This window comes from Monodon monoceros, unplaced genomic scaffold, assembly GCF_005190385.1.
Source record: "Monodon monoceros isolate NGI ecotype Baffin Bay Population unplaced genomic scaffold, NGI_Narwhal_1 Super_Scaffold_18, whole genome shotgun sequence".
NCBI classification, from domain to species: domain Eukaryota; kingdom Metazoa; phylum Chordata; class Mammalia; order Artiodactyla; family Monodontidae; genus Monodon; species Monodon monoceros.
In genome coordinates this window covers 44,776,044-44,787,476 of record NW_021703774.1, presented here as the reverse complement: position 1 = coordinate 44,787,476, position 11,433 = coordinate 44,776,044, and the positions used below count along the sequence as shown (strand labels likewise).

At 40.5% G+C, this 11,433-nt stretch overlaps 1 long non-coding RNA gene across 1 annotated transcript in view; it reads left to right on the top strand.

Moving 5' to 3' along the window:
- Window positions 1-291: 291 nt before the first annotated feature.
- Window positions 292-11,433, top strand: part of LOC114898266 — a 91,859-nt gene continuing 80,717 nt past the window's right edge. Inside the window, exons 1-2 of the long non-coding RNA XR_003794314.1 lie at window positions 292-353; window positions 1,431-1,852. This is a non-coding gene — a long non-coding RNA (uncharacterized LOC114898266). The remainder of the gene's footprint in view (window positions 354-1,430; window positions 1,853-11,433) is intronic.

Genomic DNA, 11,433 nt, shown 5'->3' with positions numbered 1-11,433 from the left:
CCAATCTCACCCATGAGACATCTGGCCTTATTAAATGGCAACATGTAGAGGGTGAGGAGGGAACCAACTGGAAATCCATTCAGAAACTGTAAAAATAATCATAATAAATTTACACATCCTGTCTTATTTGATTCTTAAGTGAGGTAGGTATTTTTATCCTTATTTTAAAGATGAGAAAACAGGCTCAAAGACTTCAGAAACTTTCCCAAAGTCATATATCTTGGTGGGAGGGGGTATATAGATTTATGTGATTCTAGGCCTAAATGTTCCAATATCTTAGGCTGGATGCCATTATGTCCCTCTGCCGAGACCAAAGCGTGCCATAATCCAGGAAAGTCAGTGACCAGGTCCAGGTGAGTATTGAGTTTGGTTTTGAAGATGTAGAGAAATGAGATCTTGCAAACAGGAAAGAGTGACATTTGTTTTGGGGATGGGGGTAAGAATTTATTAAATCCTGGGCACTAAATGCATCTGATTGGGAGGTAATATTGACAGTAAAGATCTTACCAAGGAGGGAGCTCCTGCATTCATCATTGTTCTCAAGGAACTTTCATGTTTCACCTGTGATCAGGTTAGCCTCAGGCTCCAAACATGGTCTCAGACTCAAGTACAATGGTCTCCAGTACCATTAGGAAGTGGGAGCTGAGGAAAGATAGGACTGAAATGGGCTGGATGATAGAAATGTGACCTTTTGTCTTAGAGCTTGAGAGAGTAGCCAGTGTCACAACCAGGAGCATCAGCTGGGCACCGTGGGGCTATTTGCAGCTTGACAGCCTCTGTTGAATTATTGATGCTCCTCACTACCTCGGGACCTCCCCCTTGTTAACAAATCGCACTCCATATGAAAATTTAAAGAGGCAAATGAGTGCAATCTCTTGTCCTATTATTACCCTCTTCTTTTGCCATCTGAGCTCTAAGTCAATCAGCCTGATAGGCATCTCTTGGGAGATGGAACAGCTCATAGAGCCAAGCCCAGGACAAGAAAACTGAAGGCCACGAGTGAGACCGTGACCTGAGTCCTGAGTCAATTAATGGAGCCTTAGTGATGCTGAGCTGGGTGAACGCTGACTCTCTGAGTTATTGAAACACAATAGGGAAAAAAATCTGTTCCCTCCTTACTGGGATAGCAATGCCCCTGCCCCATTAGCCACATCCCTAAAATTTCCCTAAAGCAAAGGACAAAAAATTTAAGTTAAGGTTCAAATTTGGATTTTGGATGTTTTGTTTGGCCTGCAGGGTACTGTTATTTTTAAAAAATGAAAATAGTTGTCAACATTTTTTAAAGTAGGAGGTTTTACATAAATATCCAATTTTCTGACTTCTCTTGAGAAATTGGAGGACTTGGGCTTTCATTTGCTCATTGCAATACTTACTGGGGCGTATAGTAGCTGCTCCTTTAAGTGAAGGATTGGCTGTTTGCTTTTTCACAGTTCCTACCACTTGCTATGAGTGCTTGCACCTGTGACCCTTGGTCTCGAGAAAGATGGCGAACAAGTTTTTCTGTGTGCTGCCTCAAGTCTGCTAGTAGGACTGCCTGGAGTACCGTAATGGATCTGATCAGTTATGGTAGATTGCACTGCGGTTGGCAATTATCCACCTCCCCTTCCTTATGAGGATTATACATCACTGACCATTGCCTTGTGACTATGTGTGTGGATCATTCAAGCAGTGGTTTTAAGAGGCATCATGGATTATCACCAGCTCTCTGGCTCTTTCCCTCTGCCGTGGGAATAGCACACCTCATGATCCTTCAGCCTGGATCCCAGAAAGTGCAGACCAGCAGCCAACTTCCAGCTTGGAGCTGAGCCACACACTGGAACAGAGCGGCAGCCAACCCTCGGCCTTCAGTAACGTGAGTGAACAATAAATGTCACTGTAAGCCACTGAGAATTGGGGATTATCTGTTACTGCAGTAGAACTGACCAATACAGCAAGACTAGGCTTACTATGAAAGGGTACTGTGATGAATAAACAATGTTTTCCTATTTTCTGAGGAGAGAAAAATGATGGCATTAGGGAATTCTTAAACATTCATTTTAATTGTCTTTAATTTAAAAAATAATTTTAGAGGATTCTGGAAAGATCACGGCAGTGGCATCAGAAGAACTGGGTTGAGTCCCTGAACCCAGGTTTAATGACCATGTTATAAAAATTTTAATAATATTCCTTTTATTATAGAGAATTATCTTTTAAAATCTTACATGTATTAAAGTTGTATTTGTAGTTAATATCATTTTGTGATAGTAAGAGGACATTACAAAATATTTGTTCTATAAAGGGTGCCTAGCATCTGATAGAGTTTTAACCACTGCCTTATTGTGAGTATCAAATGGCGTAAACTATCTGAAAATCCTTTATCAGTATTGAGTGATTACAAATTCTAGTTCTTACTAGGTTTCTAGTGATGTGACATCTTTTTCTCATTTTACTAGGAGGCAGGTCAAGCAGTACTGTCCCCATTTGACAGATGTAAATACTGACGCAGCAAGCAGGGAAGGGACTTGAGCTAGTTAAGCGGAGCATTGAGGGAGAGCCAGTTTATCACCCCGTCTCCAGACCACCAGGAATCTGTCCTGTGCCTTACACAGAAAGGGGGCCAACGGAGAACTTTTGAACACTTATGCTAATACACAGATTTCTAGTCTAATGGTGTCAGTTATAATGAGATTTGGCCTGGGCTGGTTTCTTGGAAATAGTCAAAACCTAATTAATGTCAAGATCTACTTCCATATCTCCCTCCTACCTCCTCTGGCCTATAGTGTTGCTTCTAATTTATACTTTCAGTTTATAATGTAAATATTAACCAACCCCTTTCAATCCTTGTTTAACCTGGTCATCCTCTGAACCATCTAGTGGTAGGCATGGTAGTTATTTTTATTTAAGATAGTCAAGATTTAATTTGCACATGGATAATATTAGTTTGAAAATAACATACAAAGTTAAATACCAAGAGTTGGGATTTGTATAGTTTGGTATCATCCAGTAATTTTGGACTGTGTTTACTGTTAAAGCTCTAGATCATCCTTTTGGACATCAAGGGCATTTTGACCCATTTGGGAGGTACCTCTGTGTAACGTCCCATGGGTGGCCAGAGCGCTCTGAAGGACAGGGACCTACCTGAGCACCTAGTGCTAGCAGACACATCCCCTTTTTAGGAGATGCTGCTTTGGGGCAGAAGCTGGGTCACTGGTTAGATTTCCTCTGCTGTCAGGATCCCAGGAGTCTACTGCTGCACATTGCCCTCTGGAATCCTCAAGGATTTGGGAATGCCGTGTCAGTTGCTCAGGATTTGAGGGCAGCCAGGCTATGTGGACTGGTCCTTGCTTTGGAACCATGGTACATTTTTAATGATAACTTCCATTCCCTGTGTTCCTCCCTGACTTCAAACTACTTTATGGAAAGTAGGCTTATGATGTGGCCCCACTGGATAATAGACATCTTTCCCATTGACTTAAAATTGATTTGTTTTTTAAAAACGAGTGCACCGGATCAGAAGGAGGCAGGTCAGCAACCACCAGGTCTTGGAGATGTTTCCCAGGGGTCAAGGAGAACAGGGAAGATCTGTTGCAGATGGAAGGAGTGAGGCTAGAGGTTCTCCTCTCACACAGAAGGGAGCAGAGACCTCCAGGCTGTCTGGAGTGACGCTCAAAGTCACCAAGCACACTGACAAGCAATCTTGGCCAAGTCAAGATTGATACCAAAAGCTGCTGTTGATAGGGTCTATCCTCCAACCACCAGCCTGGGTTGATAAGTATGTTTTTAGAACATGCTTTGCTCCTTGGCTCCCTTGACAGCTCCTAACCAATGTTTTCTTATTTAATTACTTTCCATGTAATCTGCTCCTGCAGACTTGCCCTGTGTGAGAGGAGGCCCATGGGGGCTTTCACTAAGGGAAGAGAATCAGTGTAGTCTGGAAGAAAGAGCACAAGCCCATTAGAGGGCTTTTGCCATGCCAGGGGTTTGAGGACATCTAAGCTTCGTGAAGGCTGGACGTGAGGAGGTGAGGAGGGCAGAGGAAAGGAGTCACAAAATAAACTAAGTGTACTCTGGATTCCTCCAAGGACAGTTTGTATGCCTGAGAACTTGATCCCTTCTCACTGATTTTCTTTCACTGTCTAGTATTGCAAAAAAGCTTTGGCAAATCATGTAATTTCCCCACATGTTAGTCCTTCGTCTCTAAGGTAGGATTATAGCCCTGCTGCTCCTAAAATGGGGCCACAGCTGTTAAGGCTAACATGAGGTACCATTAAGTCAGCACCTAAAGTGATTAGAGGAAGGTGGTGAATGCAGGAGATTAGATGGGGGCTCTCTGGTGGTCTTGCCTACTCCTCCAGAGCTGTAGGAGCTGGAGGAAGATTGCAAACCAGGCCCACACCTCAGAGGGATTGCAATGCTGGCTGGAGGCCTCAGGAAGGAGCCTGGCCCGGTCCTGCCATCTGGAATGAGCCTGTTTCCTACTGGTTTTGATATTAATGAGGTAATTATTGTGCGTGTTTATGCACCTGTGCCTCAGCCTCTCTGCATTTCTTCTCCAAGCAATGTGGTTCCCTCTGTCCTTACCTTCCTCTAGCAGGAGGGGATTGAAAGGAAGGGAGAAAAAAAGAAAGGTTTTCCTCTCTTTAATCTTGGCTTTGACTTCTGACTTTATCTCTGGTCATAATATTTATAGTTTTTTGTTTGTTTTTGGTTTTTATTTATTTATTTTTGGCTGTGTTGGGTCTTCGTTTCTGTGAGAGAGCTTTCTCCAGTTGCGGCGAGCGGGGGCCACTCTTCATCGCGGTGCGCGGGTCTCTCACTGTCGCGGCCTCTCTTGTTGCGGAGCACAAGCTCCAGACGCGCAGGCTCAGTAGTTGTGGCTCATGGGCCCAGTTGCTCCGCGGCATGTGGAATCCCCCCAGACCAGGGCTCGAACCCGTGTCCCCTGCATTGGCAGGCAGACTTTCAACCACTGCACCACCAGGGAAGCCCTATTTATAGTTTTATTCACCATAATAGTAGCTACTAATAGAAGCTATTTAAGTTTTTGAATGTCCAGGTAAGCCCTGGCATATGGTTAGAATGGGTTAAAGGGGGTGTGCTCTGGCTATGCCTCATTATAACCCTGGAACTTTGGCCAAATGACTTAATCTTACCCATCCTCAGTTACTTCAACTAGAACAAGAGAATAATAATTAGTACCTACCTCACAGAGTTGTTATTAGGTTTCAGTGAGTCAATGTATAGCACTTAGCATGTGCCTGGCACTTCTTTAGTGCTCACTATAGTAATAGCAGTCAGAGCAAAGATGAAGTCGCTCTGGTGTCTAGAGTTATGGGTCTAGTCTATCCATTGCCTCATGGTACTTGACAAGCTAATATTGAAATGTATATGGAAGATCAAAGACAAAGGATTATAAGTTGTAATTTTGAAAAAAGAACAAAATGGGAGATTTCCCTTGCCAGAGAGCAAGACTTTTATAGTTTATAGCAATGGTGCAGATACTGGTACAGGAATAGAAGAATAGACCACTGGAATAGAGAACAACAGAAGACCATACAAAGTGAAGATTTGATAAGAGAAAGCAGGAAAAGGATGGGAAACTGGTTATCCATATAGAGAAGAATAAAAACAGATCACACACCCAAAAATCAATTCCAAGTGCATGATAAAGCTCTACATGAAAGCAAAAACATAATACTTTTTTTTTTTTTTGAGGAAGAACCATAATTTATTCAAGCACTCTTTGTTTTGTAATTTTAATTATAACATTTATAAAAATACTGTGGTGATCATCAGTGTACCTTGATCTTTGCATAAATCTGGAATTATTTTCTTAGGATTAGTTCCTTGAAGTTTCATAGATGGTTCTAAGCTAGCACCTGGCTTGATTCTTACTGATGGTCCACATGTGCTTAATGATAAATACCATTTTTTCTTTCTTTTTTTTAACTGAAATGTAGTTGATTTACAACGTTCTGTTAATTTCTGCTGTACAGCAAAGTGATTCAGTTATACATACATTCTTTATTTTTTTTTTCATTATGGTGTATCACAGAATATTGAATCTAGTTCCCTGTGCTATACAGTAAGACCTTGTTGTTTATCCATTCTATACATAATGGTTTGCATCTGCTAACCCCAAACTCCCACTCCATCCCTCTCCCACATCCCCTCCCCCTTGGCAATCACAAGTGTGTTTTCTATGTCTGTGAGTCTGTTTCTATTTCATAGATAGGTTCATTTGTGTCATATTTTAGATTCCACATATAAGTGATATCATATGGTATTTGTCTTTCTCTTTCTGACTTCACTTATTATGATAATCCCTAGGTCCACCCATGTTGCTGCAAATGGCATTATGTCAGGTTTTTTATGGCTGAGTAGTATCCCATTGTCTGTATATACCACATCTTCTTTATTCATCTGTTGATGGACATTTAGGTTGTTTCCATATCCTGGCTATTGTGAATAGTGCTGCTATGAACATAGCGGTGCATGTATCTTTTTTAATTATAGTTTTGTCCAGATATATGCCCAGGAGTGGGATTGATGGACCTTATGGCAACTCTAGTTTTTTGAGGAACCTCCATACTGCTTTCCATAGTGGCTGCACCAATTTACATTCCCACCAACGATGTAGGAGAGTTCCCTTTTCTCCACACCCTCTCCAGCATTTGTTATTTGTAGACTTCTTAATGATGGCCATTCTGAATGGTGAGAGATGGTACCTCATTGTAGTTTTGATTTTCATTTCTTGAATAATTAGCAATGTTGAGCACCTTTTCATGTGCCTATTGACCATCCATATGTCTTCTTTGGAGAAATGTCTGTTTAGGTCTTCTCCCCATTTTTTTGATTGGATTGTTTGTTTTTGTTGTTGTTGAGTTGTATGAGCTGTTTGTGCATTTTGGAAATTAAGCCTTTTTCGGTCACATCATTTGCAAATATTTCCTCCCAGTCCATAGGTTGTATTTTCTTTTTGTTTATGGTTTCCTTTGCTGTACAAAAGCTGGTAAGTTTGATTAGGTCCCATTTGTTTATTTTTGCTTTTATTTCTATTGCCTTGGGTGACTGATCTAAGAAAACATTGGTACGATTTATGTCAGAGAACGTTTTGCCTATGTTCTCTTCTATGAGTTTTATGGTGTCAAGTCGTACAAAAACATAATATTTTTAAAAGGAAATGTAGGGAAAGCATCTTTGACTTAAGAGCTAGGGACTGACTTCTTAGACAATAAATACAAAATAAAAACAATATAGAAAAATAGTGACAAATTTGACTACATTAACATTAAATCTAAAACTTCTTTTTAACGAAAGACACCATAAACAAAGATTAAAGGTAAGCCCAAGACATGGAGAAAATATTGGAAACACAGATAATTGTTAAAGGCCTAGTATACAGAATTTTAAAAGAACTACAACTCAATAAGAAAAAAAAAAGAAAGAAAACAGGCAAAATGTAAGATGATAGTCATTAATTGCCAATAAACACATGAAAAGATGCTCAAGGTCCCCCCTAACTAATAAACTACAAATTAAAACAACCAAAAGATACCACTACTCACTCATCAAGTTGACCAAAATTTTAGAAGTCTTATCATAAAAAGTGTAAGCAAGGATATGGATAGATGAAAATTCTCCCACACTGCTTTGTTCCTGGTTGCAATCACTTTGAGGCAGAGATTGCACTTCTAGGCATACAATCTAATGAAACAATAAAGGTATATAATGAAATGGGAGATTTGTAGAAGAGCACTGATTACAACATTGTTAGTAACAGAATAAAATAAGAGGAAACCACCTAAATGACCATCAAGAGTGGATAGATAAGTTATGGGATAATAATACAATGAAATATTACATAAGAATTGAAATGAATAGACTAGAATTACACGTATTAACATGGATACATCTCGAAAACATAATGTGGAATGAAAAAAAGCAAATTACAGAATAGGCGTTATAAGGTACCATTTATATAAAGTTTGAAAGCATATAAAACCGTGCTACTAGTTATTTATGGATTCACACATGGGACACATATTGTGGAGAGTAATATAAAACACGAATGGGAATGATAACCATCAAATTTATGATGATGGCTCCCTGTAGGGAAGATTTCAATTATAGTTGTAATCTTTTATTTAAAAAAAAAAAGAAAAGTAAAGCAAATCACTTAAAATGTTACGATTTGATAGAGGTAGATAGTGGGCAGACAAGTGTTCATTATGTTATTTTCTCTCACTTTGTGCATCTTTACAGAATTTTGTAATCCACTTTAAAAGATTTAAAATTGGCTTTTACTTCCAACACAAAGGAAGATGAAAGTATAATGGTTTGCTGTTACAGTGCTGATGTATATGACCTGCCATATCCTTCCAATGGCCTAGGACAACTATCCCTAGTACCTAGCACAGTGCCCAGGTCCAAAATAGCATACAATAAATGAAGATGGAAAGAATGAATGGATGAATGGGCCTGTGTTTGGAAATAGAGTATGCCTGGTCACACGTACGCTGTGCCCCTTCTATCATTAAATCACACTTGGAGAGTCATTTCCTCCCCATCCATCTCACTCAGCCTGAGTTGCCATCTAGTATAATAATTCAGGGGAATTACATTTAGGGACCATTTCTTGCAGGACGGCAAGGAGCTGCAATTCAGTCCTGTCTGTGCTCCGAATTCATTTTAGTGTTTTTTCAGCAGCGTGTGGTGCTCAGAAGAATGATCCTCTCTCAGAGCAGGACACTGCTGTCTTTCTCATATTATAACAATAATAATAACCAAGAAAACCCAAGGAAGTAAAATCACCAGGGAGGCCTTCCTCTTTAATTAAGGCGTTCTAATGAGTCACAGTCCCACCATGCATGGGACTCAATTCTCCTTTATAAATAGAAGGTTATCAGTGTGGGGTGTACTTTCAAAAGAAGCCCTGCTGCTGTTTCTCCTTCATTGCCTTGTCCTGGTGCTTCTGTCTGTACATGCACATGCACACGTGTGAAACGTATGACATCAAGAAGATCCAAACCTCTTTACTCACTCAGCCAGCTTGGAATTCTTAGATTCTTTGGGTGTCATCCAAGGAAATATAATATGGACCAGGTAGCTTAATTGGTTGGTAAGGGTGCTAATGAAGGTAAAGTCTTAGGTTCCATCCCCCAAAGCCAGAATGATGAACTCTGTTCAACAGACACAGAGAGCATCTCAAACACTGGCAAATGTAGAGTTGTTTATGTGAGAGTAGGGCCAGACAAGACAGGACGGCATGAATCATGGCAAATGTACCACCACCAGTGGAACTCAAAATTGACCTCACCCTGGTGAGTCTGTGGATTCCTTTTATGAGAAAAGGAGAATACCTTACGTGGGTAAAACCAATTAGTGACGTCCTAGCTCACTTACAAATGTGGAACTGAGAAAGTGGCCTGGGCCGAGATTCTCATCTTTATTGCTAAAGAGTAGAAAATAGAGTCCTGGTCTTTCTTACTGTCATTTTTCTGATTCTTCTGAATCTGGGGGTACATAATGAGGAAAAATGTGACAGACTCAAGCAAAGAGAAATTTGGGCTGAATCTCTGGGAAAAAAGTAATCATGGTAAAATCCATTAGACGGTGTAATAGTTTCCCAAGGGAAATGATGTAAACCTCATAGCTGCAGTCATTTAACTTTGATTGAACCATACATTTGTGAGCAGACCCCAGGGAACAATCCTGCATTGAAGAGGGGATGGGAAGGTGATAGGCCAGATGACCTAATAGAGCTTTTTCAACTTAATTTCTAGGGTTGTAGAATCCTAATTAAAACGAACTATATTGCCTGTTATGAACTCATTACATTAATATTCTGTAAGGTGTCTCCAAACAGGCCAAGGGGGTTTTATCCTTTTCTTCTTTCTGTGGAGCCAGAGTCCATGAACCACTTTAACTACATACCTGCTGCCCATGTACTGACTTCTTCCCAACAATGCTTGACAAAGCCTTTAAAAGAAATTAGAGCACATATTATGAGTTAACAGTTTCTTCAATGTAATCCAGTGGAATGAGAAGCATGCTTTAATATCCTTGAGATGAACTGTGACAATAAATATTCTTCTGGCAAATAACACAGTAGTGATTTGGCTCTGCGATGGTAGCAGTTGTCTCCACATAAGATCCAGGACTAAAATCTGATTGCTCGCATACGGCCCTGACTTTTCCCTTTAGCTTCAACTGATAGCTGAAAGGGAATGTTGATCACTGGAGAAATCTTAGCAGAGGTCTTGCCATCAAGGACCAGCCCAATTTTCCACTAATGTTAGCCTCTCTTCCTTGACTGTCCTCTTGAAATGGACTCCAGTGAGCAAGCTCAAACAAGACCACTGGTGGGCTGGCCAGGGCTGGTCTGAGAACCACCAGTGAAGGCGCACAGGGCACTGCAGCTCCCAAAGTAGTGGCAGTTTAGGGCAAGTGGAAGAGCTAGGTGGCTCCATTGTCCATTTGGTATTTCAGGTGAATGTAGCTGCAGGATAAAAAGAAAGGGTGGTAGCAGCCAGCTGGTAAGCTACTTTAACAGTCTTGTCTCATCCTGAGGATTCCCCAAAAGGTTCTTGATGAGCCACAGAATCCTACTGGCAGGGGTAGACATTGGCGTGCATCAGAGAATATCAAGCACTACCTATTTTAAATTTATAAACTGGGCTTTAATTAGCCTTCAGGGAGTTTCCGTGGAAATTGGAGAGATCACTTTGCAACAGCACAAGGGTGCACCATCAGGTAGGCGGGAGGACTGGAAAACCCCTATTCCTTCAGGAGTCAGAGGGTGTCACCTCACTATGAAATTGTCCCTGGCTCCTTCAGGCAGATCCCAGGAGCTCCCACTTCCATTATAGTATTTCTAATACATAATTGTCAGTGTGCATAGCAAATCCTACAGTCAAGGGAGAGACTGTTACTTCATCTGTTTCCCCCAGAGTATAGCTCAGTTCCTGATATAGAAGGCACTTAATGAAAATTTGTTAGGTTATTATAGTAATATCTCAGAACCTTGGTTTCTTCATTGTGAAGTGGTGTAATAATGCTAACTCAAATGGCTGTTCTCAGGATTAAACGTCAGAATAAAGTACTTAGGACAATGGCCAGCACTCAGATAACATGTAGTTCATTTCCCCACATTTTTGGTGTTGGAAGGTTATTTCTGGTTCTGATAGATAACAGGCAAAAAGTATTTTTAAAGCAGCAAAGAAACCAGAATGTTGCACACTTGAGTTTTGTGTTGCAGTGTTATTGGGTTTCTAGAATAGGTCAGCGTTTGTACTCCACTTAGCATGGTAGAGGTTATACCAGCTCCAGCCCAAGTACCTGGGTATTCAATCTTCTCCTCATCATATACCATAAATAAGGGAGATTTCTGAGATATTCAGACTTGATTCTATTTTAGATATCCATGAAATAAACTTGGAGAATGAGTAAGCA